This window comes from Octopus sinensis, linkage group LG1, assembly GCF_006345805.1.
Source record: "Octopus sinensis linkage group LG1, ASM634580v1, whole genome shotgun sequence".
In the NCBI taxonomy this organism is placed as follows: Eukaryota; Metazoa; Mollusca; class Cephalopoda; order Octopoda; family Octopodidae; genus Octopus; species Octopus sinensis.
This window is the reverse complement of record NC_042997.1, coordinates 93638871-93665456: the sequence shown is the minus strand read 5'-3', so window position 1 is coordinate 93665456 and position 26586 is coordinate 93638871. Positions and strand designations below refer to the sequence as shown.

Below are 26586 nucleotides of genomic sequence, written 5' to 3'. Positions count from 1 at the left end.
ACAAACAAATACATGTATACACACATTTGTTACCTTCCTTTTCTCCGTAGTTGTCCCAAAAGCAACAATAATTCTCTTGGAAATTGTAGCTGCTTTTGGGACTCAGTAGTAGTTCTTTAACTGAATAAATTTAATTGAATAAATTGGTAAAGGAATCTATGGTTATTTATGATAAAAGAGAATTCGTTACATTTTTTAAGCTGTCAAAATGTTTGTATATTGAAAGGGAGCCTCTTCATGTAAGATTACTGGGAGGTGGGGGCCTCTCTATATAGAGTGCTCCATGCCCTTCATAGCAGGCTTCTACCCCCAATATCGTGGGTGGCCCAGGGCAATCCTCACTTTTGCCCCCTATAAAACAGGCCCATGGTATATGGTGTATTTATGATATTACTTCATTCTTATTTATTCCCCAACATTTCTTTTCAAATGTTTTATTTCTCTATATACTGTAAGTGCTTAAATACTGATATTTTTATGCACAAAAATATAAGCTGTAAACACACTGAATTTGATATTTATTTATCAATTTATTTATTACCATTACTTAATCGCATGATCAGTAACTAAAATATATCAAATTTTATTGCCTTCACAGTGTTTACCATTTTACAAAATTAAGTTAGAAAATTGGACAAAACAGAACACAATTGAAAAAATTAAAAAGAAAAAGAGAGAAGGAAAAAAGAGAAAAAAACCAAAAACAATTCGCCACCTTGGGTCGAAAAGTTGGGGGCACTGAGAAACCTCTTTAATGGCTATTGAGGCAACCAGCACGCTTGCAGTGATACCACATGTGATGGCAAGGCTGATGCGCTGGAACAGCCAAGCACCCTCACAGGCCTCACCAGTTACCTCTGCAAGGCGAGCTGCCAGTCAAGACAGGAATCTTACAGTTAGTGGTCCAACCCCATCAAGCATCTCAAACACCACAGGATGAAAAATGAAGTTGGCTGATAGATCGTGGTATTTCAAGATTTTGTTCTGCTCAGCCGCAGAAGCTATGGATCTCACCCCGACCACAGCATCCAGAATTCCTCCTCCAATAAGCTAGAGACTGATTGTAAGCACATCTTCGCAGTGAGACGGTGAAGCCAACAGCAGTGGGGCAAAGGTTGCCATTGGGTTTAGAGAGCCTGAATAATTTTGCACCAAAGAATAGTGGGTGGATATAAGGGAGGACGTTTGCTGAAGAGAACTAGTTCACAAATTGAGTCAAATTCTCTAAGAGCTCAAGTTCGGTATGACTAACCAATAAGGAGATACCACTCTTGAGGTGTTGAGGCTGAAAGCCATCAATTCCTGCACCTGAACCAGCAAGGAAGGATGAAATCACCTATCTGATGTTATCAAAGGTGAAGACTGGTCTCAAGTATTCTGGGGGATTGGGCCAGTTCAGTTGATTGTCTGGGGGTCCCAGTGGGTGCATCTCTTTCAGACATCTAAGAGACTCAGAGTCACACAGAGCAAGGGAGGATAGAGAAGAGAGGAGACGGACAGCCTCATTTATGTCAAATTCACTGAATTTGGCATTGACTGTGTACTTAAGGTTTATCAGTTGCTTGTTGGTAGGCACCGTGATCGATATCAAATTGAGGTGAGAAGTGGTTGGTGTGGACTTAAATAGCTGGAACTGTTGCTTGAGAGAAGATGTAAGGGAGCCTGATTTCACATTATGCACATGGAGAGAGATGCAAGAGAACAGAAATAGTTTCTGCCAGTTTCTGCATTGTTGGATAAACATATGGTTTTTAACAAGACGGTGTGAGAGGAAAATTAAGTCATAGTTTAGATGTGATACAAATAGATGTAAAATATGTATGGATATTGAAGTTGTAAATGTGTTTTATAGGCATAACGGTATATATGTAATATTTCAATATCTTTTGAGTAAAATCCAAACGTTCAACAGAGTTTAATATGAGTCCTAAATATAGAGTTTATAAGCAATGTAAGATTTCCTTATGAGTGAGATCCAGCAGATTTTTAAACTTGGTCATTCCCAGTAGGGAATTTATAGATAGTGTTGCAGAGTCAAAGGCTTGTATTTAAAATGATCTAGAAATAGGGAGTGTATTAGTATGGTCAAATTGAAAACAGGAAGAGAGGAATGAAAGAAAGAGAAAAAAAAAGGGAAGAGAAAAAAGAGGAGAGAATGAAAAATGAAAGAGAAAGGAGAGAGAAGATTAGTAAAAATAACAAAATAATAAAAAAAATAAAGAATAAAAACCCTGAAGATAGGAATAAAGAAAAAAGAAAAATCAAGATATAGATCAGTCAGTGGTTAGTGGAGATAATCTGAAAGTAGGAGTGGGGATAGAGAGAGAAAGGTATTATAGTGTAAAAGATAGAGGAATGGTGGGGGGGGGGGGTAAGAGGTAAAGGAGTGACCAATGTATAGTAGTAGAGTCTAATTGTGGGGCAAAGATATGAAGAATTAAGGAAGTAGCAGTTCAGTGCTTAGTAATCTGAGAAAATATATATGTGAAGGTGTATATACGTGTATATATCAGATAAGTTACATACACAATCCTTATTCGCATGCGTATGCACTCATACACACTCACTTATATGCTCATCTGCAGGTATCATCACCCCTGCATATGCAGGTATATATACCTTGCATATGTACGTATGTTTGCATATACCCACATGCATGCATATATGCATACCTTCACTCATACATATATACAAGCGCATGGGTGTGTGTACATACATACGATTATAATCAGATAGTTGTATATGTGAGAAACTAGATAGGGATTATGAGTTATAGTGTAAATTTATAGGTTATTGGGATTACCTAAGGTGTATTGCGGAAATGTACTGTATGGTCATTCTGGCATTTGGATTTGTGGTAGAATTTAAAAGTGTGATAAAAGCGGCGGTTGCATGTGCTTAGTGCCTTGTTATGTTTATTAAGCAGTGTTGGAGAGCTGTGCTTTAATATATGTAGTGCCTCCTTCAGGCAAGGCTTGCAGATTGAGCATTGACCTTGGTAGGGAAGTACTGATTCCAGTATGGACCATGATAGAGTATAGGGTATATTTGCATTTTTGAGATGATGTATGGAGTATATTTGCATACATCATCCTTAAAGTTCCCATATGTAGTTACTTAATCCCGTAGAATTCCTCCTATTTCTGTTTGTAAATGTATACCTATGGTGATTCAGCCTCTGTTTCATATTGCTTTTGGTTGCTCCCACATACATGTATATTATGTATTAATGAAATTTTCTTTATAATTAAAGCCTAACTTCTGCTTATAAACAGTCTTAAGGAATGAAATGTGTCCTGTCTTCATAAAACTAGGCATACCTTTTCCAAATACCACTAGCACCTAGTATTTAAACCTCTATTGATATAATAATTATTCGTATTGTTGTTGTTATTTTATATTATATATATGCAGATGTATATATGAGTAGGTATATATTGAGTTAGGTATGTATGCTTGTGTGCATTTATACATGTATGTGTGAGTATATATTACTAATATTATTACTTTTATATACATATCTGTGTGTGTATATGCACACACATCTATCTATCTATCTATCTATCTATCTATATATCTATATATATATATATATATATATATATATATATATATATATATATCATCATCATCATCATCATCATCATTTAGCGTCCGTTTTCCATGCTAGCATGGGTTGGACGGTTCTACTGGGGTCTGTGAAGCCAGAAGGCTTCATCAGGCCCAGTCAAATCTGGCAGTGTTTCTACGGCTGGATGCCCTTCCTAACGCCAACCACTCCGTGAGTGTAGTGGGTGCTTTTTACGTGCCACCCGCACTGGTGCCAGACAGAGCTGGCAAACGGCCACGAACGGATGGTGCTTTTTATGTGCCACCGGCACGAGGGCCAGGCGAGGCTGGCAACGGACACGAAACGGGGCGGTGCTGGCAACGGTCGCGAAACGGAAAGTTCTCTTACATGCCACCGGCACTGGTAACACATCTGCAATTTCCATTGATCGATTTCCATTGATCGATTTCGATTCTGATCCTCACTTGCCTCAATGGGTCTTCACAAGCAGAGTTTCGACATGCCACCGGCACTGGTTGCACATCCGCAATTTCCATTGATCGATTTCGATTCTGATCCTCACTTGCCTCAACACGTCTTCACAAGTATATATATATATATGTATATAATATATATATATTTATACACACACACACATATATGTGGGAATATATATGTGTGTATATATATATTCATTTATATGTAGTAATCCAAATATATATGTGTAGTCATAAGTTAGGACATGTATGAATAAATATGTGCTCATACTTGTATTGGTATATATGGCAAACTATGTAGGATTCAATTGATTCTTTTTAGATATCTTCATACATATTTTGAAAATGAATATACACATATATAAATATGCAGAGTTCAAGATGAGAATTTGGACTGGGTTGGGTCTGTATGTATAAATTGGAGTACACGTGTTAATCTAGGTATAAAAATATGTATCTAATTAATATTCTAATTGGAGTATTTGTGGATCTATAGATATATTTATGTTATCATATACATGTGCATATGCGGGGAGTTTTAGAGAATAGGTAAAGACAAGTATGGTTTTGCATATAAAATATTGTGCACACATGGATTATGGTGTAAATGTATATCTTATTAGTATTAGTATTGGAGCGCTTGGAGATTTGTAGCTATACTTTGAATCACATCTTTTTATATATGTTCATACCTATATTTTATTTATATTTATAATTGTTGGAGCCTGATTTTGAACAGATATGGATACTAACACTCCACTGTATACTAAAATGTTCTTCATGATAAAATTATTTTAGTATTTTCTACCTTGTCTTACTTTCCTTATATACATACATACATATATATATATATATATATATATATATATACACACACACACACATATATATGGATCTAGTTTTCATTCGCAAAATATACTTTTTGTATAAGACAGTAAAATTCTGGAAATTGGCTATAATAATGTAGCACTCCACTCAACACTGCTCTGATGGTATGATGTCATGGAGAAGAAAAATGGGAGAAAAAGGTTACAGAGGTTTAAAAATCAAAGAAACTGGGTATTTTTTAGCCAATAGCAAGGCAGAAATTTTCTTTGTTTAGCGGAGCAGTGTCAACTTTAAGGTTGTTCCCTGTGAAATGTAGCGTCTGACCTGTTCATTGTAGGTTTGTAAATAAACAGAAATACCTAGTTTCAATGTAGATTTGTTAATAAACAGAAATACCTAATAAAATCAACATGTATCGTCTGGATCTAGTCTTTCTCATTCTTTGATAGTATTATTTTTATTTGTTTTAAATTTGTTATATTAATATATTTGTCTGCCTGTGTTTACTTTATGCATATTTCAGTATTATGTATACCTGCCCTGTATTTATGTACATCATTAATATATAAGTGTATGTATGTGCGTGTGATGTGTGCGTCTGTTTCCAAAACTCCAAAGTTGAGTAACGTTTTCATGCTTGGATTTGTAAACTACAATAAGAATAGCACTGGTCAACAAAGAATTTGTCCCAAGGAAAACAATCCCTGTATCTTATATGTTTTTGCGAAATGTTCTTAATTAGCACCTTTTATTATTAATGCTGAATTTACTGATTATATTTACACTAATTAATGTTGGAAGAAATCAACTTTATTTGCAATAAAAATACTTTTAAAAAATAAAGATAATAAGAAATGTTTTAAGAACCCAAATGTCAAAAAAGTCAATATTATGTTGGAAGAAATACACACACACATACATTTATAATAATAATAATAATAATAATAATAATAATTGTGTACAGTGCTCAGGTGCACTACAACTCATCTAAAGTGTATATATAATCAGGTGTAGTTTCGGCGGATTTCGGAAAGCATGAGGGCCTTAAAAGATGCAGTGTCATGGCAGTCAACAACTGACGCAGGCAGTTTATTCCATGCTTCAGCAACTCTGAGCGTGAAAAAATGTTTCCGAAAGTCATGGGAGCTGTATTGTTTTCTGACTTTGTAGGCATGTCCACGTGTGTTAGACACATGGAGATCAAAAAGGTGTTCAGTGTTGTTGTTGGTGAGGTGGTTGATAACTTTGTGGGTGTTTACCAAGTCTTAATTTCTCGGTGAGTGGGAAAAGTTGTTTTGGATTGAAGAAGGAAAAAGTGAAGAGGAGAGGTCACTCTTAAGTTTGTTTCATAAAGAAAACTATGTTTTAACAACTTCTATCTATCTATCTAAATCGAATTGAACCAGCCAGTATCCCTGGTCTGGTGGTACGTAAAGCACTATCCGATCGTGGCCGTGGCACGTAAATACTCCAATGCGATACGACAGGCACCCTTGCCAACCCCTTTGCTTGTGAAGACATGTTGGGGCAAGCGAAATCGAAATGAATTGAACCAGCCAGGATCCCTGGTCTGGTGGTACGTAAAAAGCACTATCCGACTCGTGGCCGATGCCAGCACCGCCTCGACTGGCTTCCGTGCCGGTGGCACAAAATACCAATCTGACCGTGGCCGTTGCCTGGCACCTGTGCAGGTGGCACGTAAAAAGCACCCACTACACTCACGGAGTGGTTGGCGTTAGGAAGGGCATCCAGCTGTAGAAACATTGCCAAATTAGACTGGAGCCTGGTGCAGCCTTCTGGCTTCCCAGAACCCCGGTCGAACCGTCCAACCCATGCTAGCATGGAGAACGGACGTTAAACGACGATGATGATGATGATGATGATATATTTAAGGTTAAATAATGAGGGTAGAAATTAATATTATTAATTAATATTAATTTAAACCAGTGGCTAGCATACTTAAAAATGTCCAAAGACTATGAATTACATTACATATATAAATAGGAGGAATAGCCACCAAGGTGGATTCCTAATATACTAGAAGAAGACGCCAAATTGCATATTAGGAATCCACTTTGGTGGCTATTCCTCATATGTATATATATATATATATATATATATATTGTTTATATATACTTATATATACACCACATGTACTTTGGACGTTGGGTTTTGTGGAAGTTTTCTTCCTTAGAAGTGTAGAATGACCGTGCGAAGGAGCGGTGATGAGAATGGGACTCCTTTAGAACATCACACGGTTGATTACAATAAATACGAAAAGTATGAATGAGTACAAGTGCCAGAAGGAAAAGAGAGACACAACCGGTAGAATTTTAAGAGATTTTATTGATAGGTTAATATGTGTGCCTGCGTGTGTGTGTCATAAATACATATATAATAATAGACAGGTCATCATGTATACAAAATGTATGTGTACAAACATGGAATATATGCGCGTGTGTTAAGTACAGAGCATTGAAAGAGTCTATAATATGATGTTAGAAGAATGTTCAGACACAAGGATGATAAATACAAGTTTGTAGCCAAGGTACACAATAGTTGAAGTGCTGTAACAAGAAGTTGTGATGAAGAAGCGGAACTGGTTGAGGCACATGTCTTGTAAGATGTTGTGGCTACTATGCTGCTGCCGGTCACTTGATACAGGAAGTTCTTGCAGGTTGTACCCGCTGTAAACCATGGTGAAATAATTCATAAACAGTGAGGGGATAGAACCTGTGTGATAGTTGCTGGTTGCTGTGTGTGTAGAGAGATGTTGTTGATGACATTAAGACGGAGGCGACAGAGATGGAGATCCTGAAAGTTGAGTCTCCACGTGAGCTGCTGTTGTGGTTGTCGCTGGAACTGGCAGTGTGTTAGACCTTAGAAGGTCTGGAACCGAAAGACGGTATTGAAGCTAGCATTTTATAGTGAACAGTCGGCGCAAACTGAGGTTTAGAAATGACTGTCTCACGTGACCTTATCAGAAGGCTGCTATTGGTTGGGTTGCATATTGGTGCATAATAGAGCAAGAGACAAATTGCGCCAATACCAACCAATCAGCATGGACACATCAGGGTGCAAAAGTGCAGCCGAGGGCTAGCTGTTATCTACTATGTCCGTATTCATGTATATATAACAGAGAGAGAGAGATTTTCCTTTAAGCGTCCGTTACAGAAGCTTCGTTGTCGTGGCAATTAAAGTTAAAGAATGTAAAAGAAACGTGGAAGAATCGCGATGGAGTGTTTGTTCTTCCTCATTTAAGAAATGCATGATTGTTACACAATTCCACCTCAGCCATTACTTCATATATACACACACCCAACTGTACTTTATGTAAGTCTGTTTTCGATTTACCTGGCGTGGATAACCAGCTAAATCGAGAGCAACCTTGGTATTTAATATATGTAATAATGCAGTACTACCAGGGTACCATAAAACTTAGCATTAGTAGAAATACATTAATGTCTCCCGAAATTATATAAAACAACACACATTCACACCTATACTTCGTGTAACCGGCCTGGATAACCAGTCAAGTCGTGGATCACCTTGGTAATTAATACGTTTGTCACAATGATATGTACCTCCAAGGTACCACCAAGCTTATTGAATATAAAGAGGGCTGTTTTTCCTGAAATATATATTTAACAACACGCAAATGTCTGTTTGTGTTCGATATAAACAGGTGTAGATAGCCAACCAAGTCAGGGGCCAACTTAGTATTTAAAATACTAACACTCAGAAAAAGCATAGAAAAATACTAACACACAGAAGCACAGGAAAATACGTAATATACAAACACAAAGAAAAATTAAAACAAAACACGCGGGTGAAATCAACATAGACAACAGCGGCACAAACGTCAGTGGACCACAACACTGTTCGGTTGTCATGGTAACAAGCTGCTAATGCTATGCTGTCTAATGATTCCCTATATTTCCTAACTTGAATGACAACTAACATCAGATTCTTTGATTTACGAGATAAAGTAATTGGTTGATCGTAATCAAAATTCAGAGTTGCATCGATACACCAAAACTGAAAGTGATCTGAGCAAATTTAAGGGGGCTCATTTTGCGAATGAGAAAGACTAGATCCACGTATATACATATACACACACACACACATATTTCGTTTTGGGATTTGGTTTGCAAGATTCTTTATGTGAGTTCGTGTGTTGAAGCATATTCTGTTGTGTCTGGGGAGAGTCATTTTCTTTTTGTGCCTTATAATTTAACACACTCACCGGTAAAATTTCCACTTATTTCTTATTTTTATTTTCCTAAAATTTTTGCGAGACGCAACGAAAGTTTTAGGAGGAAAAAAAAGAAAGAAGTGGAAATTTTACCGGTGAGTGTGTTAAATTATAAGGCACAAAAAGAAAATGACTCTCCCCAGACACAACAGAACACACACACATGTATGTGTATGTGCGCGTGTATGTGTCTTAGTCGTTAGCTGATATTAATCCATGGCCAATTGAGCAAGAGAGATAACTCTGGATATTTTGATGGTTTTACTAGTTATCAACGAGGTAACTACTGGAAGAATCCCTTATCCGTTATTCATGGACTGAAAGTTTTGCAGATTTTAAAGTATTTTTATATTTGCATCCATAAAATGGGACAGCTTGGGGATGGAATGCATATATAAACACAATACCCATTTATATTTCACAATATACCCTGAATATAGTTTTATATATTTTTTTATTTTTTTCCTTTTCCATTATACAATCAGAAAGGTAAGATATCAGTCTCCACCTACGACATCATGCTTTGATTAAAAGGTTACGGTACACGCATTTTAGTTTTTACTTTACAGGTTTTATGTTTGGTCAATATAAAGATCTTCACCTGTGAACAAAAAAATAAAAATAAAAATAATAATAATAATAATAATAATAATAATAATAATAATAATAATAATAAACCAGCCTGCTGGGTGTTAATAAGAATGTAGAAAACGAATATGAATATTAAAAAAAATGCGCTAACGACCCGGGGGCGGAGATAGGACTTTCGGAAAATTCACAAGATCCGATTTTTTCGTCATAACTTTCGGTAAAACGAATATATATATCATTTTTCTTTTTTTACGGAATCCCACGTTTTTGGTTATGGAGGATCCGATTCTGAAAACAAAAAAAAAAATTCAAACACCGCATTTTCAAAATTTCAATCCCCGTCACCACCCCTTCATTTTTCACTTTTTCCGGATTTTTTCTTTTCTTTTTTTTTTGCGAAATACGTAGAAAAATACGATGATTACGATTTTGAAAACAATTTGTTTGTAAAATTTCAATTTAAAAAAAAAAAAAAAAAAATCCTACATGATTCCGGGTTCAGTCCCACTGCGTGGCACCTTGGGCAAGTGTCTTCTGCTATAGCCCCGGGCCAACCAAAGCCTTGCGAGTGGATTTGGTAGAGGGAAACTGAAAGAAACCAATCGTATACATACATACACACACACACATATGTGTGTGTTTGTGTCCGTGCCCCCCCCCACCATCGCTTGACAACCGATGCTGGTGTGTTTACGTCCCCGTAACTTAGAGGTTCGGAAAAAGACCGATAGATTAAGTACTGGGCTTACAAATAATAAGTCCTGGGGTCGATTTGCTCGACTAAAGGTGGTGCTCCAGCATGGCCGCAGTCAAATGACTGAAACAAGTAAAAGAAGGATAAAAGAATACCCCAGGCCTTCAAGCAGGTTAGCCACATGCTAGAAATAACAGCCAAATCTCACAAAACAGTGAATAACATAAATGTAATCAATCTACTCACCTTTCTGCAAAGATTTCTTTCAGAGTAATTTCCCACAGTAATATGACTAAGTAATTCATGTGAAATTAAAGTGGTTTTTTTTCTTTAACTTTTTAAAAACTTTTTTTCGAATTTTTTTTTCAATCAGTCTACGTGGGAAAATATGGAGATTAAGAATATGGGTAAAATAAACACAAATTCAAATTTTAATTTCAAATTTTTTATGAAAAACTCCGACCCAAAATCCCCCACCCTCCCCCTGTCTAAAAGTGAAAATGAATGGTTGTTTTGTTTATTTCACATGAATTACTTTGTCATATTGCTGCAGGAAATTACTCTGAAAGAAATCTTTGCAGAAAGGTGAGTAGATTGATTACATTATGTTATCGCAGTTTTGCGAGATTTGGCTGTTATTTCTAGTATGTGACTAGCCTGCTTGAAGGCTTGGGGGTATATATATATATATATATTTGTTGAAAAATTGAAATTTTACTATGTATTTCACAAAAAAAAAAAAAATCCAGAAAAAGTGAAAAAAGAAAAGGGTGAGGGTAAAATTGAAAATGTGGTTTTTGAATTGTTTTTTTTCAGAATCGGATCCTCCATAACCAAAAACCTGGGATTCCTTAAAAATAAAAAATCAATATATATCCATTTTACCAAAAGTTTCTGCGGCTTTATATAGCTATGGTAAGACCTCACCTGGAATTTGCATCACCGGTCTGGAACCCCTATCTTGCCCAGGACATCAATCGTCTGGAAGCTGTTCAGCGACGTGCAACCAAAAGAATACCCTCCATCAGGCATTTGCCATATCCTGAACGCCTTACTTCCCTGGGCATGGACACATTGAAACTCCGACGTCTGGCAGCTGACTTGGCAGACACCCATAAAATTATCAACCATTGCACAAACAATAACTCTGAGCACCTCTTCAAACTCCACCCATCTAACACCCGTGGACATATTTACAAAGTAAGAAAACAGCACAGCTCCCATGACTTCAGGAAACATTTTTTCACGCTGAGAGTTGCTGAAGCGTGGCACAAACTGCCGGCATCGGTTGTTAGTTGTCGGAGCACTGCATCCTTCAAAACTTCCATGCTTCCTGAGATTCGCCAACACTACACTTGATTTTCTCCCCTCCATACACACACAAGCATGTTCACTTTCCAGACATTTCTACATTGCTGCATGTACTTTATATGCACTTTCTGACAAGTTGTGGTGCACCTGAGCACTGTATACAATAATTTCATTATTATTATTATTTTTTAAAAAATCAGTTCTTGTGAATTTTTCAAAAGTCCTCTCCACCCCACCCAAGGTCGTTAGTGCAAATTTTTTTTTCATATTCATTTTCTACATACTTGTTAACATCCAGCAGACTGATATATTATTATTTTTGTTCACAGGTGAAAATCTTTATATTGACCTTATGTTTTATGTAAGATATAAAAGCAAAGCATTGAACATGATAGGTAAATAAAATGAAAACTGAAGAGTTTATATTTTATTTGGTGGAGGTAAGGAATACACACACCAACCGTTTTTGGCATAACCCTAACCCTAAACCCTAATCCTAAAAACCAGGTGTACATATTCTTCACCTTCACCTTTTATTTTTACGTAATGTACAAGTAATGATGTTAGTCATGTTACACTCATATTTGGAGTGAAATTCAGATCTCATAGGTAAAAATATAACATTTTGCACTTACTGTAACATAAAAAAAACAAAAATGAAAGATCATTGCTTACAAACTTATGTTATAACATTATGCAACAGCTATACTTGATGGAATCTTCCCTGCATTTTGTGGAATTTTCTAATTGTGGCGAGTCATTTGAAATGCTTTCAGATTTTGGAGATTTTCACGTTTGGGGAAGTGTTTTTAACCCAGTATATCAGCCATGGTAAATATATTTATTAATCCTCTAAATTATATAATATGAAACTGTTTAACTTCAATCCTTAAAGCTAATATTTTTTACTAATAAAAGTACATAATGTAAATAACAATTTGAATTAAAAAAACTATGATAAATTAATTTAACAATAATAACCTCTCATACAAATCATAATATGTAGAAACTCAATAATAAATTGTTATAGTATCATATTACTTGAACAAAACAAGTGTAATGGCAAATCTAAATATATTTTGGTATTGTTAGAAAAACTCCTCCTATTCTTATGAGATTGTGTCATTAAAAAAAAATGCTCTTATTATTAATGATGTAAGACATGATTGTGTGGTAAGAAGGTTGTTTCTTAACTTTATGGTTCTGGGTTCAGTCTCACTATGTTGTACCTTGGGTGAGTGTTTCCTGCTATAGCCTCAGACTGACTAAAGTCTTGTGAGTGGATTTGGTAGGTGGAAACTGAAAGAAGCCCGTCCTATATGTGTTTGTGTTAGTGTTGGTTCCCCACCACTGCTTGACAACCGGTGTTGATGTGTTTACATCCCTGTAACTTAGCGCTTCAGTAAAAGACACCAATAGAATAAATACTAGGCTTAAAAGCAAAAATAAGTATTAGGGCCGATTCATATGACTGGTGCAAGAATGTGACAGTTTTAGCATGCAGGTACATGTATGAACGTTGTGTGGTGCAGCAAAAGAAATGAACAGCATAAAAATGAGTAAGCAAAAAGTGGCAGTAACTTAGCTGAAAATAGTATCCTTTGTTAAAAGTCTACTGTTGAAAGTGAAAAAAAAAAAAAAGGATGTGCATGCAAAGAAAAAGAGTTGTTGAGAGTCTATGTGAGAGTCTTATATACATGTAAAAGTTCATAGACAATGCAGGGTCTGTATGTCAGGACAAGACGAAAAGTGTGTGTGTGTGTGTGTGCCAAAGAGGTTACGTGTGCAGGCTTCAGTATTTTCTTCCAGTTAGTTTCTGAGGATGTAGCTGTTGAAATGTTGGCTGGTTGTAATCTTCTTTCTGCCTCTGGCCGTTTGCCTTTAGTGACTGCCTGCTGGTGGTCATGACTCTAGTTAGTTTTTGTTCACTAACTGATGGTCACTCTCACTAACTGATTTTGCCTTACCAAATTCAAGTATCTATAACTATCCAAAATCAGTTAGAAGTAGAGACATATTGTTGAGAACAGTAGATTTTGTTGGGGGTCTGTTATCTCTATTCTAGCTTTTGGTGGCCTAGAAAAGGTTTGAAGGATCAAGTGGCAAAGACATTATTCTGCTTAGCAAAATCATCTGGCAAATGTAACTGCTGTCACTCACAAAAAATCTATTGTTTTACCATGAGAAAAGTACTGTTGAACTGCTAAGTGAAATTTGGCAATCAAGGATCGAACACCATGCCTGCATGAAGCCACTACAGATTTGTAGAAAAAAAAAAACCACTCCATAGATGTTAAAACCCAAAAGATACTGGCATCAACTGGAAACTTCCTCAGAAATAGTGATGTTGACAGGCTCTACCTAAGAAGAGATAAGGAAAGTAGTGGATTGAGACAGCTTTTGAATGTTATATAGTTTCTCTCAGACTGTACTTGCTAAACAACAACAACAAAAATAATACATTAACTCAGTGTTGAAAAATGAAGAGAACAGTATCCTATATGTTGGTAGTAAGATCCTCAGGAAGCACTCTCTTCCTGATGACCACCCACACAACCCCCAAACAATGGACTAACATACCACAATGAAGACCTGGATGTGAAATGCTCAGCATACCAAAAAAGTGCTGCATAGGTATGTTTCCTGAAGACTTGAAGAAGACATTAATATGAAGCAAAGCCTCACTTGGACTTGTGACTGCTACATCACATCACACTTCAAAGGCTATGCTTTTACAATCCAAGAACAGGAGATTGCTATGGAATACCTTATAAATAAGAGACAATGAAGCCTTTGGAACTCTAAGATTCAATCAAAAATGTAGATTATACCATATTCCTGTGGAAGCCATCACACACATGATTAGCAGCTGCTTAAAATGCCATCAAGATACCACCTCCTTATGCAAAAACAATATACAATGCAATTCAGAGAAAGACTGTCCTTAAATAAATATAGAGAATCTCCCTATTATTGAATACACAAACATCAACACAAGGAATACTAGCGGAACATCCCATCAAAACATCTGTCCAGTGTACACACAACAGACCAAATATACCGTAAATCTTCGAGTATAGTCCGCCTTTGAGTATAATATGCAGGGGATTTTTAGTGGGTTGTACCTCTGAAAAACCTAAACCTTGTGTATAATACACACCCCTTCTCTAAGGGGTGTGTAATTGAGTCGTGTGTAATTAAGCCAGCAGTACCTAGTCGAAGAAACACTTCAGTGCATGTGTAATACAATAATGGTGATGTTCTTAACTGTTATATGGGAATGTAAATATGTTTGTAAATTGTTTTTGTTACATGTTATTCTGTGTTCTGAATACTTTTATTTTAATAAATGCTGCTTACTGCAAGTTATGGATGATTCTTTTATGACTTCATTGCCTTCAGGCTTAGCTTAATGTATTTTCGTGCCTGACATCACAAAATGCATCTGAATAAACATTGCCGGACAGCAAATAGAGACTCAGACATTGCTTAGAAAATATTTTTCATTTTCAACTTCGTATATAGTACGCACTAGGGATTTTGACCTTTAAATTTTGGGGAAAATGTGGATTATACTCGAGGATTTACGGTAGTTGTTTGGGACACATGAGAAAAAATATGTTCTGTCATAGAGGCCATGTGTCCTGCTGATGCGAACATCTCTCTGGAAATCAAATAGAAAGAGAACAACTACGGACAACTGTTTCAAAATCTCTAGATTATAAATTCAGATTTATACCAATAATAATTGGTGTGCTTGATTTTGTGAGTAAATACTTAAGTGCCAATCTGGATAAGCTAGGATTTTCAGAAAAAGAAATCAACCAACTAACTTGCACATTACAAATTCAGTCTGTAAGTGGAACAGTAAAAATATGCAAGACTTTGATCAAGTTTAAAATGCAACATTGTCTTTGTTATCTACATTCTAACGATGGAGCTTTGTATCTTTGTTGGAAACCAGCTCCTTCTTCAGAAGAATTTAAATAAGTAAAACCATACATACACACACTCACACATACACACATACATACGTACGTACGTACGTGCATGCATACATGAGAGAGAGAGAGAGAGAGAGAGAGAGATTGTGTGTGTGTGTATGTGTGTAATGCTTATTATATTTCTTAGGTTCAAATCGAGAGACGACCATCATATTATAGGTAACAGATTGAGACAAAATTCAAATTATAGATACTGATGCTATCTATCAGTCGCCATTTTTCGGTGACGGGTCGTGATTTGAATTTACAATGCACGCAACTCAATCAATTTGAATATTTCACTATTGTGGAGTGGTAGTTTTTAATCGATCGCAGAGTCGGAACAAAAACTGTGAGGCATTTTTTTTTACTGACACTAACAACTCTACCAATTCGTCGCCTTAGCAAGGGATATAACTCTTTAATTTTGTTGTGTTAGATAATTACCGTATTGTTTGTTTAGTAGAAATTTACGCTGAACACAGATTCTTTTTATTTAAATATTGTTTAAATTATTTAATCCATTTTACAAATTTTGTTATATATATATATATATATATATATTTTGAATAATCGTAACTTTAGCAAAACTGAAAAGTGAAATAAACAACCAACAACAAAATTAACTGCAGTAATAACTTTCATTTGAACACTCTTCACAACAAAATACAGTCGTTTCTTTTTATGCCTAATGGCATTTCGCAAATAACTGCTGATCAATACTTTTAATTGCTAGAATACTATGTGATGACGAAATATTAAACGAAGATCTCCTGATATATCTCCTGATATTGATGATAATAATAGCATTGTGTAGCAGACTACCCAATGAGCAACGAGTTTAGTTAGAAACGTTTATTCATGACTTGGCTTGATGTCCGTTTTGACACACCTTCTGGAGTTGCTAACATACGTGCTTACTTAATATTCGTTTCTAAATTTGGATTACCAACCACCAGAGTAGGGTAATCTCTTTTGTATACTTGCACCTCTGAACAGCTATTTTTTCAGCATGAGTGACCGTTGAGGAATATTTTAACTGAAAAACAGGTAAAAAAATATTAAAATGACATTTTATTTATACTTTATTTTATATTTCATATTGGATTTTATCAATATTTATACATGCTTGTTTAGAATTCTGTTAACTCATTCCTTGTTCACACATCTCTGCTGAGAAATTTTTCAATATATTTTACATTATCACCTTATATCTGAGAACGACCGTTTGACCTACTAGAAATAGTAGCCGAATCTCTAAAATCATGTGCTGTCTTAAAAAAAGGGGACTATGTTATATTAATGCAGATAAACTATAACTGAAAGACGAGCGGGGGTCCAAAAAAAAAAAAAAAAAAAGACATTTTTTACTCATCTGCATTATTTAAAGTATTGGCTATGTGCCAATTCAAGGAATAATAATATAATTATTATATAAAGTATTGCGTCTTATCATGTTTGTTTAGTATTACCAAAACGAATAGTTATGTAATATATAAGTAAAAGTACTAAATTCTCTTTCCAAACTCTCATTGGAATGTATAGCATATTGTCAAAATAACAGTAGATTGAGATGGTTACACTTTATTCGTAATGTCTTCGTTATTCTGAAAGAGAGAGAGAAAGAGAAATTTTGTTTTTATTTTCAGACGGAACTAGCGTTAAAGGAATGTCAGTAGCGGGAGGGATTAACATGTTATTGCCAAGATTATTGATACGGTCAGTCTAAATACTCGGTCTGTGGCAACGCGAAAATGCTAAACAAAAAAGAAAAAAAATAGCAGCGACAAAAATTGTTTCAAACACGGTGGTAGAAATTATAAGATGGTCATAAATTTACCTTTAGTTTCTGTGAATGAACTAAAAATACCAGAAGGTAAACAAATTTAAATGTCATTTAAAATTATACACACATTACACTTATCATACAGACATTACACACTTAATTATTTGATGAGCCGAGAAACCTCTATCTGTCGTCCAATATGCTAATAAGAGCAGCCAAATTTCCATTAAATCTCGCCCATATTTTTTAATTAAGAAAAGGATGCATTAGATCAGTGGTTCTCAACCATTTTTTTTTTTTTTTTACCTATGGGCCCTTTTGATTCCTATTTTACTCGTAGCGGGGTCCTTCATAGACATTCAATGTCTAAAAACTCCTATTGCAGAGGAATTGTATGAAAAAAGTGTTTATATATTTTGTCTATTGTAGAAGAATAGTCGGTTTATTTCCTCACCCCCAAATTTAAACAGAAAAACCTTATATGGACCCCGGTTGAGAACCACTACATTAGTTAGTGTAGTGCTACATATTCCTAAAACACGAAATGGTCAGGAATGACATCGATCGTAAGTCGTAAGGTTGTAGATATGGCTGTTGAACGGTTAATAATATCTCATTCGGTACCTCATGAAGATTTTACTGTGGTTGACCACATCATACCAGTTAAAAATTGGCTTTATTCAGTCCAGTATATTCTCCATTCTTACGAGCTTTGTCTTTCTTCAGTCTCTCAATGCGGTCAACTGAGAAAAATCAATTTCTGTTAAAGACACGTCAGAATTTTTTTTTTCGTCTCTACTTGTTTTCAATCTCAAGTTTCATCGAATCTCTGATATATTTTCGAAGGAATACCGATGAGGTGTGGATGAGTACAATCTTTAGAGCGTCGGACAAAATTCTTTAGCCTTATTTGATTATTGGGCTTTACGTCCTGAATTCAAATTCCAACTGAAGTTACATTTTGCCTTTCAGCCTTCCTGGGACAATAAAATAAAATGCCAGTCAAATTTCGAGTCGATTTATATTCTTATAATGCACCCTAGACAAGAATGAGATTATAACAACAAGGGGTAAAAAAAATAGCGACTTAGTTGTAGTAAACTAATCCAGTTGAAATTAATTTATCATTTGAATTATCATTCTATAATTTAATAAAACCTATTAATTTCGTTAAATCGTTAAATCTAATGTTATACATTGAAGTACTAAGTTTATAGGATGACTGCTTATAATAAATGACCAGTTAACTGCAAAATATTGTCATCAAATGTTGTTTATTTTGGTCTTTAATTGAAAAACCGCAATTGTTGAATAGTCAGTGGTTCTTAGACAGTGCCCCACAGCATGCTGATGCACTGCAAAAGGAATCCAGGCATGCTGAATATATATAAAATAAGTGTGGACATGGTTGTGTAGTTAAGAAGCTCACTTTTCAACCATGTGGTTTCTGGTTCAATCCCACTGTGGGACATCTTGGGCAGGTATCTTCTATTGAGCCAACCAATGCCTTCTCAATGAATTTAACCTTTAGCATTTAGATTATTCTGACAATTGTATTACATATTCATTTGCATTGTTTTGAATTAATCAAACTTTATCTTGTAGCTTCGAGAGCTAATTATTTATTTTTAGAATGACATTATAGGGTTGGTTTGAACATAAAACAAAATATTTGCACCTTGTAAGGCCAGTTTAAATGCTTAAGGGTTAATAGACAAAAACTATTTACAGATTCCGGTGTGTGTGTTTGCATTCTCCACTTCGCTTTAAAAATTTACAAATTAGGTTGTTTGTTGACATTCACTGTCAACAAAACATTCACTGGTTCAACATTTTCAATAATGCATAGAATGAAAAATCCCTTTTCATGTAAAACAGGTAAGGGTTAGTAACTGGAAGGGAATTTAGCTGTGAAACAATGCCCCAGTAATCTGCATTCATATAATCCAAGTCAATATGGAAAAATGGATGTAAAACAAATTGAAAGTTATGGCTTTAGAAAATTTTTACTTGAGTGTCTTGAAAAGCAGTTTTATTTGAAATTTCCATGCAAAGTGCACCAATAATTTTTATGGTTGATCTTCAGTGTGCCATAAAAAGTTGAAGAACCACTGTGTTCTGTGCAAGATACTACCCTTTTCTCTCATTCACTTCCGTAGCATGATGGTAAATATAAACAGGAAATATGATAGCTGAGGTAAATGAAATTGACGCAGAAAAAGAAATGAACTTATTTAGCAGAATGTCAGTCAAGTATTGATAATTACTTTCTTGTATGTTAAGTACTGATTCATCTTGTGAGCTGGCCAACTTCTATAGATCACTAAATTGATAAAGTTTGATAAAATTCTAACATGTTAGATGTACTGGGGGGAAGAAATCAGAGGTTGAGATGTTCATACATTTCCCCAGCATATTTAATGAGAAAAGCTTTGTAATAAAAGGGATCATAAGAAATATAAGCATTTACAGCCAAATAGAATGTGCAAATCTACAACAAAATTGCTACCGTAGATTTGAACTCAAGATGTTTTAACTTAGTTCAATACAGTATCTACTTCATCTTTTCAGTTCTTGGGAAAGGTTTTTCCATCAGTTTTCTTCCTGTTCAAAAATATTGTCTTTGTAATAAATTAATTTGAATTAGTAAAACATCAATATGATACTGATGCATTTTTTGTTCTTTTTTAAATTTGTTTTTGAAGCATTTCACTTATATCTCTAATATTCTTGAGAATGATGTAAAGACCACCACTTTGCATTTTTGTCTACATAATATACAGGGTATTACAAACATAAAAACCAATATTTCACACTTATATAATTAATCTTGTTGAATATGACATTGCAGGATTTTGACTTATTCTATATTTGATCTGTTGATTCGCTGTGTAATCTAGAGTCTATTCAGACACAAACAAGATTGAAAATAAAACTACAAATGCTTGCAATTTTTTTAAGATAATGATAACAATGAGTGCAGATCTAATTGATGTTGTGAAACAAAGAATTGTCAGGATAAAACATTAGAGCTAATGACTATCAAACTTGGTGCATTAAAAAATCGGACATTTCATTCTTAATGACCTGATAATACATTTATATATAATTCATTTATAAATGAATTATTCTTTCTATTCCAAAGTAGACTGAAGATACTTTATCATTGTGTATCAGTGATAATGGGGGACCCTATAGAAAGACTACTTTAAGATGTGCTCAATAAGTTTCATTAGGATTTCAGCAGATTTAACATCCTTTCTTTTATTTTCATGGCTTAATCCTGAAGAGGAAGGGAGGAAGTTATCCTAAGAGTGGAAACCGGGTTTGAATGTTTGGACAGAACAGATTCTGCCAAAGTTGTTAGATGGTAGTGTTAAATTGGGTGATGGATCATGTGGATCAACCAAAAATAGTATCAATCTCTCTGATGTATTTGTACACAGTTTCTGTCTAACGAATATTTCTCGCAAGGCTTTGGTTGACTCAAAATTATGCTCTAGGTATTGTACTGTGAAATTGAGTCCAAAACCACAGTTGTGAAGCAAACTTCTCAATAATATAGCCAAACCTGAATTACCTAGGTTATCTCACTGATGTTGGAGTAGTTGCAGTAAAGCACTAGAAATTACTGTAAAGAAGGAATGGAAAATTTTCTAGGAGTTGTAGCCCAGTATGATTGTGAAAGATGTACATATACTGGAGAGAAATGAATCAATGGAATTGTAATGTTAACCTTATGAAAGGTAGAGGATGTGGGCAATGTTCTTGCTGAGTATCAATTAAATTATGCCAGTGAGATGACTAAGTAGCTCAAGTGCAATTATACTGAAGTATGGCTAACATATCTGAGGCAGAGCTATTATTGCTTTACATGTAAACATGATAAAGTGCATCAAAACAAGGCCTTTTGTCTGATTGGCAAAGACCCAATCAGTAACAAACAACAACTTCAAACTCACAAATTTGTTTCTTTCTTTTGCCTCTTTTACTACAACTATGATGACCTTTGTTCCTCTGAACAAGCCATATGGATATCTCTTCAATACAAGCAAATCTAATACTTCTTATTTTCTGCTCTTGATACTACTACTGTGTTTCCACATTGTAGGGATATCAAGAACCTACATTGAACAATTTACTTTATTTTTTCCCCCAGAGATATACTTTGATGCTTCCTGCACCCAACATGTTTTCCTTTCAAACTACCTATAGATATTCAAGCCAAACAACCTCATCAATTTTCACCATCAGAGGAGGATGAACAGCTGCTCATGATACTGCTAATGTTACTCTGATTAACTGGTAACAAAAAGAAATTACAACTAGAAAGACTGTGGATCAATGGCTTTGTAATAAACTGATTTTGATGTTGTGTTAGGATTTCGTTGCTAAGCAAACATTTCTTTAACTTGTCTCATACCAATGACTCTATGGGTTCCGTATGCATCTAATTTGTTTATATTTTTTGTTCATACTTTTGATATATTCATTAAAATTATGTTGAACATTTAAACAGTTTCCTAGATGACCAATACATTATTGTTTCATCTTATTTCTCTTAGTTTTAAGTTCAAATCTTGGTGTGTTTAATTTTTTTTATCCCTCCAAAATTGTTGAAATACCAATGGTACCCTAAGATAGAAGGTAATAATAATAATATTCATGGATTCAATTAATTGTGAGCATCTTTTTTAATTGGTTTTCTGCTCATCAAAACTAATCAGTAAATTGGTATTAACAAAACTCAAAATTTAGTAAAAACTAGCAATGCATCCCGACGTTGCCTGGATGTTATGACCTACAGCTACATTGTATTATTTGTTCCTTTCTTATGGGCAGAATTGATACAGCTGATATATAGTGAACTGGATTACTGGCGTAATGGAAGTTATTGTTGGTTTAAAAGTGAAGTGGGAAGGTACAGTTTGCATGGGTTTGCATGAAAGTGCCTTCTGTTCTGCAGAAGGATCTCAAACCATGTATTGTTTCATTGTATTAAAGGGGGTTAATATGAGTTTACCCAGAAATCACATTTTCAAAATTTTAATTTTCCCCCGTCCCCACTGCAATTTCTTAATTTGTAATTTTTTACGAAGTTTTTTTTTATCCACTAGAAAAATAAAGAGATCACGAATCTGGGAAATATATATATTTTTTTTAAAGTTTAATTTTTCTTAAAGAAACATTCAGTATCCCTTCCCTCACCTTGCCCACCCATCACCTAACTACTTTCAAAAAGCTAAAAACCTCCTAATGTTTCACTTTCTTCTGATATTTTGTGCATGCGTAAAATTGTACTGAAATAGCAGACATAAAAAATACCAGACCACCACCAGAAAACCCGACATGCTAGAAACGACAGGTAAACATTATTTCTGAAGAAACTTTCCCACTTTCCAAAAAGCTAAAAGTGAAACATTGGGAGTTTGTAGCTTTTTGAAAGTGGTGAGGTGATGGATGGATGTTTGGGAAGGAGATTTTAGTGTTTCTTTAAGAAAAAAGGAAGAAGAAAATTCTTAAATATTTGTACTCTCTGTTTTTCCTCTGTGGATTACCAAGAAATTTGGAAAAAAGTGAGAAAGAAGAATCCTAATCTCCTGTATCGAAAACATAGGAATCGGAAGAAATTTAGAGAAAAAAATAAGCGGGGTGCACAAATGTCACCTCAGACATGCTAGAAATAACAGGTAAAAGACAGGATTTTTGGGAAAACTTCCTTTTAAGTTTATATTGAAGAGTCAGGGTTTTAAATACGCTCATCACAAAATCAAACTACAGAATAGAAAAAGGTAATTTCAATTGGATTTGAGCTGTAATTTTGTGCAAATACACAGCAAAAAAATAACATAATTCGTACACAAGTTTTACCTAGAATGTGTGTGTGTGCCAAAGGAAGTTATTTTATAGCATTTCGTTTGAAGCAGCAAAGTTGTCAACTTGATCATATGGGATTATATGATTGTTTGTTAAGTTCTGTAGGAAATTTTTATTTCTTTATGCTTTGAAGAGAGGAGAAAGTGAGAGCACATAGTGAAAGATGTATGTACGTGTATATGAAATGGATGTGAGTGAAAGAGTGTGTTATGTATGTATTTTCGTGCATGTATGTGTAAGTGGCACTCTCTCTCTCTCTCTCTCTCACACACACACTTTATCTTTCATATACATGTACATAAATACATATGCATACATCTTTTTTGTATGTATGTGTGCATGTGTGAGAGAGAGAGTGAATGACTATTTCCTCATAACATATAGAGAAATGGATGTCTTTTAATGAAATTTTTTTGGTTATGGCTTATTTTGATACAATATTTATTTTTCATGTTTACCCAAGTAGAATTCTATGCATGTGTAAAGCATTGGACGAAAGTGAAACATTAGAAGCAAATCAAAATAGGGCTTGAAAATGACCTCAAAATTTTGTAACCCGACCTTGTTTCTGAGGTTATTTTAGTAGTAAAAAAGAGTTGTTATAACAAAAACTTAGTTTAGTTGGTAGCCTTTATATATATATATCATCATCATCATCGTGTAACGTTCACTTTCCATGCTAGCATGGGTTGGACGATTTTGACAGAAGGCTGGCGAACCAGATGGTTGCACCAGGCTCCAATCTTGATTTGGCAGAGTTTCTACAGCTGGATGCCCTTCCTAATGCCAATCATTCCGAGAGTGTAGTGGGTGCTTTTTATGTACCACCAGCACGGGGGCCAGTCAAGCGGTACTGGCAATGAACCTCGCTTGAATCCTTTTACACATGCCACCAGCACAGATACACACACACACATATATATATATATATATATATATATATATATATATATATAGAGAGAGAGAGAGAGAGAGAGAGAGAGAACAATTAGAAAATGGAGGGAATCAATAGGTGGTTCATCAACTTTTAGACATTATGTCAGTTTATTTATTTACTAAAATGACAATTACAATAATATACATACATGTATAACATATTATGCTTTACATATAAACTATATAAAGATACCAGTAATTATCAAAATATATAACATACAGGAATAGAAATTGGGAAAATATCTTACAGCTGTTTCAGCCAAGAGGCAAAAATGCCTCATTCTAGCTTTATCCCTCCAGTAGACTGAAGTAATTAGTAGATGAAATTGAGGTACTTGGGTGTTTCTCTAGGCTTCGTCAGAGATTTTAGAAAGTACATAAGGTTAAGTTATAATTATAAATACACACACATTTACATACTTATACATATACACACTTAAATGTACATACATATTTGCATGTATAAGTATAAGTATACACAAGAATCAATTATTATGTGATGCATTATATTATTCATAGTCATTTTAGTAACTAGATAAATAAATTGACATAATATAATGTCTAAAAGTTGATGAACCACCCATTGATCCCCTCCATTTTCTTATTACTCTATAAATTAATGGTAAAATAACTCTCACCCATTTTATACACTCAGTAATATAATTTCAATGCAATAAAAAACACTTGTGTATTCTACCAGCAGTATATTGGATAGATATTATCCCTTAGTTAGTTGGATTCACAACCTCTAACTTTCTTAAAATATATATAGATAGATAGATGATAAGTAGCTTTCTCTATTATCGTACAGATGTAACTAATTCAGAAAAACATTACTTTCATCATTCACACATCATCACTCTTGTAATACAACACTTGGTAATTTTTGTTCAAATTGAAAGTGTGAAACCATTTTCACTTTCTAATGAAACCTGGTCATTGTAGAGCAGTGTATTTCAAGTAACTATAGCTGATTGTTGAGATGACAAAGAAAATATGTAAATGAAAATAAAGTTTATGTGGTAGCTGAAAGATTACTGAATCTTTTCATACCTCATCTGTCAAAATCGCCTACTCAGTTTCTAATGCATAAGGAACATATACACACACACATACAAACTCTCTTTTATATATATAGATAACTTGTAACTACAGTAAGTTTGGGAACAACTTATCTTGAAACCCTATTAAATACATGAGTATTAATGGTTACATTCTCAGGTAAATGAACATCTATTTCAAACAGCTTTTGGACTAAGGCACAAAGAAGAGTACTCCTCAGACATGCAACAGAATACTTAAGGGGGATTTGAACTCAAGCTCTTTGAGCTAGTATACTAGTTTAATAATGTATCCGCCTACTACCTTCTTCACAGTATCCTAGCTCACAACTTGTATTACTAAATAGCTTCCTTTTAAATTTTGTTGATAATTGGTACATTTTAAGTAATTTTACTGTCTCCTTGGCTATTGTTTTTAGTTTTTTTCATTACTTTATCAGATTAAAATTTATACTTATAAAAACAATTTAATAAATCAATTTTTGGTTTTATTATGCATTTCTCTTCTAATACCAAAAATGTTGGAAAATTGACTGACATTTGAATTAAAGATGTATAAAATATAGTACATAAATTAAAGAAGTGTAAATGATAGTACATGTGTGTAGTAGTAGTAGTAATCTGTACAGTATTCAAGATACGGTAATGGCACTGAATGTACCCAGTATTAATGGAAGTTATTGTTAGATGCACCACTGAACTTAGAATTAGTAGTCTTTATGTAGGAATAACTCTTTTGATGGTATTGGGTTACAACTGAGGTTGTGTGACCAGCATAGGTAGACTGTAGTCTCAATCAGCAGCCGGGATTCGTGGCAACAATTAGGTAGTTTGTTCTTCCCATTAATGGATACTGTGGGTTGGTGAAGTATGTGTAGTTTCTCTTGGAGACTGAGTTGGCAATTGCAAGTTCATGGTGAATGAGGAAGGGACCTATCAAGAATACTCCATTTAATGCTGCGGAAATTATTTCTATGGTCACAGATTCTTCAGATGACGTGGAATTTTTCTATCTCTGTACCTGAAGGAGTGCATGTGCTATATATACCTTCACTTAAGGTTGTTGGCTGTCATGCAAGTGTATTGTCTTATGATAATGTATGTATATGTAATATGTGTAATACTTCAATATATGTATTTGCCTAATCCATACTAACAAAGAAAAAAAATATAAAATGAACATATAGATGAACAAATAACATATGTAATGTATATTC

At 34.6% G+C, this 26586-nt stretch overlaps 1 protein-coding gene across 1 annotated transcript in view; it reads left to right on the top strand.

The window, feature by feature from the left end:
• Window positions 1-9585: 9585 nt before the first annotated feature.
• The window catches only part of LOC115214376 (calcium-independent phospholipase A2-gamma), a 34352-nt gene continuing 17351 nt past the window's right edge, over window positions 9586-26586 (top strand). The window contains exon 1 of the mRNA XM_036503077.1: window positions 9586-9619. The gene's annotated coding sequence lies outside the window, so the exon portion shown is untranslated. The remainder of the gene's footprint in view (window positions 9620-26586) is intronic.